This window comes from Alosa pseudoharengus, unplaced genomic scaffold (genome assembly GCF_046254945.1).
Source record: "Alosa pseudoharengus isolate Yale_2024_CS ecotype anadromous, Long Island Sound unplaced genomic scaffold, YU_APseudo_1.1 YU_APseudo_1.1_scf_3, whole genome shotgun sequence".
NCBI lineage: Eukaryota > Metazoa > Chordata > Actinopteri > Clupeiformes > Clupeidae > Alosa > Alosa pseudoharengus.
The window spans coordinates 9,384,185-9,390,141 of NW_027468718.1; the positions used below are offsets into that span (position 1 = coordinate 9,384,185).

At 43.0% G+C, this 5,957-nt stretch overlaps 1 protein-coding gene across 2 annotated transcripts in view; it reads right to left on the minus strand.

The window, feature by feature from the left end:
- Positions 1 to 2,332: 2,332 nt before the first annotated feature.
- Positions 2,333 to 5,957, minus strand: part of vangl1 (VANGL planar cell polarity protein 1) — a 117,226-nt gene continuing 113,601 nt past the window's right edge. For both annotated transcript variants that reach the window (XM_076263117.1, XM_076263116.1), the window contains exon 10: positions 2,333 to 5,957. This exon is cut by the window's right edge and continues 861 nt beyond it. The gene's annotated coding sequence lies outside the window, so the exon portion shown is untranslated.

Sequence of the window (5,957 nt, forward strand, 5' to 3'; positions counted from 1 at the left end):
AAAACATGTGCTGGTTGGTAGCAGTATTTTATATCATATTTTCTGAAAGTCACAATTGACCAATGCGCACTGCATTCAGTGAGTTTTATTTAGAGTGAACAAGTGTCTTTCACTTGAATGCTTCTTCATTTCTACTCTATCAGCAAGTCAGAAAATGGAATGACTCATAGTATGTATATGTTTATGTATGAGGATATGTCCATGAACCCCCATGTTCATGCCTCCAGAGTGTAGCGCTCTAGCTGCCTTGCTGCTTTAGCTGTTGAAACTAGTAACTTGAGCTAGGTAAAACTGATTGTTTTCAGGGTTTTTTTTCATAGGATTTCTCCTTTTAACCACCATAATGTAAAAACAAATCACATTAAGCACTTGTTATGGTCCTAGCTATCCACTGCCTTTGTGAAGTTTGTTGCTGTGGGTTTGATTTGCATAACAAGAATGAAGAGAGTTGCTTGACCCCTCTTATGTAAATGCAGTGTGATAAATTACTGATTAGCTAAATGACCTCCTCCCTCACCTTCCATTGCTGTTGGTTGGAACCCGAAGTGAAAACCAATTTGTGTCTCAAAACTGAATACAACACACTACAATGCATTTGCAATTTTCTGCTAAATTTCGCAAACAGATAGCCTACCCAAACAGCTGTGCACCTAAAATAATTCACTGGTGACATTAAACGTAGAGCCAAACCCACTGGAGTGCTCTCCTCTCTGCACCACCGGTAGGTAAGGATGTGAAATGGTGGCAAATGCTGAAGTATTTATTATTTTGCTATTATTTTGATGGGAAACAACATCATTATACACAATGTTACACACAAAGTGTTTTGTATGTGGAGGATATGTGTCTATCTCAGTGTGGAGAAGAAGGCAGGAAAGAAAGGGGGAGGAGAGAGAGGGAAAGGAAAGAGGGAATGTTGAGGAAAGGAGAGATGGAACAGAGGATGAGATGAGAGGCATGGGAGGAAGACAGAGAGCAACTTGAGGAGGAGAGAGCAAGGGGAAGAGAAGGGAAAGGAGAGGGAGAGAGAGGGAGAGAAAGGGCAGGAGAGGAGAGAGAGAAGAGGGAGAGAGAGTGCAGTACAGGAGAGAGGAGAAGAGAGAGAGGGAGATGAAGGGAAGGAGAGGAGTGGAAGAGGAGAGGAGTGTGAGGATGAGTGATGGCTCTGGGGTTTCTGTCAGCTGTAAATCAGTGGGGAGGGGGTGTCATCACTTCACTAATTTTACTAGTCTCATCTTACTCTCGCATTCCTGACTATTTATATATCTCTCTCTCTCTCTCTCTCTCTCTCCATGTGCATTTGGATAGTGAATGTGTAGTATAGGAAGTAGATGGGCTTTCTGAGCTCCAATTTGCATATAAAGTATTTCAACATATTTGCATCGCTCTATCTTTGAAATGAAACTCTTGAACTGGTTTAGGTGTCAGTTTGGGTAAATTGCTTTCTATTAATCAATATCAATATTAACATAGAATTCAGGGAAAGATATTTTTTACATAGACTACTCAATCTCAGAGCAGGGTGGATCGCAGACAGGCTGACACACAGAAGAGACAGACAGAAAAACCGACACACACACACACACACACACACGCTCATCATTTTTTGCCTCCTTTCGTGAGACAGAGGTCGCAGTGCATCTTGTACATCCCATACATACTGACGCAAAATGAGGTAATCTATCTGCATGCAAATACCCCGTGTGTTCCTCCGCCCGCGGAGCGTCCCTAGCGCTTATCCCTCCGGGGCCCTCGCAAAGTGTCACCTCACTCACCGCTGGAGCGCAGAGCAGGATTAGGAGAAGTGAATGGGCGCTAGATGGAAGGAGAGCGCGACGTGCGTCGACTTAATTCCGCTCGCCAGACAGGACGGCGTTATCTTATTCTCTAGCAAACATGCGGAGACGAAACCAATACCACCCCAAATCACTGTCATTCTTCTAGATTTTTTCCAATTCGGATATGGAACTATTACTCTAATGTACCAGATTCCAGGGGACATAGTCCAAGTGATTATCATTGTCCTGAGATTTCCCAATTTTGATATAAATGGAATCTAGATTGGCATGAGAACATTCCACACTAGCATCTTTTGTTGCCCTCAGAAATGCATTGAATGGTTTTGAGGGATGACTACTTTGTACAGTGATGTAGGCTATAGTTTAGGCATACAGTATTGAAAAATATTGTTATGAAAAAAAAAGGTTGGCTTCTGTTGCATCTCATTTCACCCTATAGTCACACACACGCATACAAACACACCCACACACGCATACACACACACGCACACGTCACATACATTTCTAACAAAGGCATTTCGGGAAACACAATGTAAAATACTCATACAAATATTTATTTTGTACAAATGCAAGGTTGTGACCTGAAGACATATACCTCTTCCTTCAGTGTGTATTTGGGAGGAAAAAAAACGTAAAAAAAAACATTGAAAAACACTTCCTTTTGACAGTTGGTGAGGGAGCGATGATCAATGTGATCAGGATTGGCATAACATACATTCATACGTACATCTCACAAAACCCTTACATACATGTTAGCACGTATCCACAAAAGTGAAAAAGAGATCTACAGCACATACAAAAAAACACCAATTTCCATAATTAAAAACTCCAAATCTCAGACTGACGTAATACTTTAACCATATAAAAGATAACTGCCATTGGTCAGTTCTTGGGGGTTTTATGCTTCTATTATGGGGTTGTTTAAACTTGAAAAACCGATGAAGTGCGTAAAACTAAAACATGTCATTTACACACTCCCTGTGGCATTGACTTATGCCAACAACTGTGAATAACACAATAAAGCATGAACATCTTCACATGTAAATCAGCTGTGAACTTCCTATTATGACAGGTAGGTGGCGCTTGTGGCCATGTTTTAGGCTCTGAAAGGGACTTGATGGAGAGCCTCATTTTCCGTGGGTAGTCTTTTCCCCTCCCTGTTTCATTGTCCATTTAAGAATGAAAAGAAGTATAAAAGATTGGGGAATCATTAGTATTTCTCTTCATGCAGGGCTATAAAAATCTAATCAGAACAGGGGTGATAGGTTAAGCCACGCCCAACACTAGAAGTCCATCTTTCAAAGTTTCTTCCTTTTTCTCATAAGAGCTGTTGAAGGATATATGTACACAAAACAGGCCTACGACTTCTTATAGAACACCCACACCACTCAAAAAGACAACGCTGCCCCGTGATCGCTTTTGGTCATACTTTCCTTCTTTCATCATACCTCTCGTTTGACACAAAAGCAGCAGTCATTATAGCAGTAATGAGATTAGATTCATGCAGCTCCGCTGTGTGTGTGTGTGTGTGTGTGTGTGTGTGCGTGCGCCTGGTCCTCTGCTCTGTGGTTATTTGATGGAGTGTTCAGAGTGGTTTTATAACCCCAGGGCAGTATCCTGCGCTGCTGGGCTGTGTATTCACAGGGCTGGGCTCTGGTGTCTGCCGTCCTGATATGACGGGTATGTGTGAGAGAGAGAGAGAGAGAGAGAGAGCACTGAAGACATGAGGCTTAGAGAAATAAAATAAAATATAATAATAATAAAATAAAATGAGCAGCAGCCAAGCGAAACTCAACTCCAAACGTATGGGGACACATAGAGGTTGTGGGAGGACTCTTTCATGACAATTTCAAAGTATCCATTTCCCTTTGACGTCACCACAGCACCTCTTTTCAAGTGCAGTCTCTGAACAGGCGGCTGTCAGCACTGCCACTTGATCACCACAGAGAAGGAGAGAGAGGGAGAGAGAGAGCGAGAGAGAGAGCGAGAGAGAGAGCGAGAGAGAGAGGGAGAGAGAGAGGGAAGAAGAAGAACAAAAGAAAACCCTCTCAGGTCTAGTCCCTCCCTTGTGTTCTTTACTGAGAGCAACGTGAAGCAGCAACAACACGTCCCTCAACACTCGTGGGCTCTGCGCGTGGGAGATGGCTCGCCACATTCTCCAGTGACCCGGCAACACAGCTGCTCTACCCACTCAGACCACCGGGGCGGCTCCAGATGGGAAACGCTGGGCGATGTCTACGTCTCTCGACCCCCCCACCCCAGCCCTATCCACCCATCTACAAGGCAATCTGCTTGGGTTCTTCACCTTGTGAGAAAGCACAGAGCGAGTGATCTTTAGCCCCAAGCGTCCTTCTCTGTACAAAGTGAGGGGGGTTAATAGGCTGTTCATGTACGTAGGTGGCCATCAGCTTGCGTGTGTGTGTGTGTCTGTGTGTGTGTGTGTGTGTGCGCGTGGGGGGGGGGGGTTCTCAGACTGAAGGGAGAGTGGATGGGGTCTGACATAGCAGGATTAGGAGTCTCCATCTAAACAAGCAGTGCTGGTTAAACTCTTGTGTCTGGTGATTAAACAGATAAAGGGGGTTAAACTCTTGAGCGAGAGAGAGAGAGAGAGAGAGACAGAGAGACAGAGAGACAGAGAGAGAGAGAAAGGAGAGACAGAGAAAGAGAGAGAGAGAGACTCTTCAGAATGAGAAGTGGGCCGTCCTGATTAGAATCTTAAGAAGGGTCACAGGGGACGAGAGCGACCAGAGGGAAAACAGGGAAAAAAGATGGATGACGGTGCAAACTGCACTGCCAAAACGGACATATCTAATAACTGTCTGGACATTTAGGATTAAAAAAATATTTTTCCCAAACATCTCACTTCATGAATCCAACCACAAAAGCTATATATCATCTCTCTCATACGAGGGGTTTCGAACAGACAGAACAGTAAAAAAAAATCAATGAGAAACATGCTTGGCTCTGCTCAACCATTTGACTCTTTACAAAACCCCTCTTAAAGTCTCTTTCACAGAGAATAAGCCACAGACACCCTGACAGTGAGAGAGACATTTTGGGTCCTTTTGAAATGATATTGTCCCCATTACCTTCTCAAATCAGAGATCAAAACTAAACTAAGCTATGAACAATAAAACTTTGGTTATAATCAGGAACAAACATGCTTCATGACATCTCTTACAGACGTATGATACAGGTATGATAGTTAGAATTGTTGGGGCTAAAACAGGAGTGTTTTATTAGAATGAGGACTGCTAGCACGTGTGGCTAACAGGCCCGTAGCATTGAGAGGACCATATTATTATGTAATACAACAGGCTAGCATGTGTAACAGTGAGCAATGAGTGCATCATTTTTCTTGGTTACTGCACAAGTAAAGTGCACAGGTATGTGCAGTGAGTCATTGGTACAAACATGGAATTAGGTGTTCGAACAGAAACAGGATCTTGTTATTTTTACAAGAGAAATTACTCATTTTTTGAAGGGGCGGGGCGCCGAAGAGACTTTGTCCTGACATGCTACACGAACATCTGAGGATCCCTCAGCTAGGAACCTTCAGATTTGAATTTGAAGAGAGGAAGAGGACACTTGATTTCATGATCAAAGAGAACAAAAATATGTGCAGTTAGGATGTGTATAAAACAAGGGGTTATAGTGTTTTCATATACACACATGTACAGAAACAGACACATACTGTGTGCGTGTACATTGACTATAAGCATAATTTAAATATATACAAACATGTTTCATGTTTCATGAGAATCAGAAAATCTTGAATGATTGCTGCATGGGCTGTTAAGGTCAGGATATGTAATCAGAGATTGAGATCGAGAGTCATGTTGCTAGTCGACAGAGGCAGAACGCGCGCGCGTGCGTCTTTGTTGCTATGGCAACCCTGGGGGAGCACACCGAGGTAGCTAGACACCACGCCAGTAGACGGGAAGAGTAGCCTACGGAATCCTATGCCACTGTGTCCACATTCCAGATACCCCTACGGAAGGAAAGAGTGAACATACACACAGAGAGAAAAACAGAGGACTAGATTGAAGGGTAGAACCAACACGTCGACATAAAAGAGGAGAAAAAGCAGATAAAAAATGAAAATCAAACCAGAAATGGATGATTCAAAATGAAGTGAAATGATATAAAAGAACATAA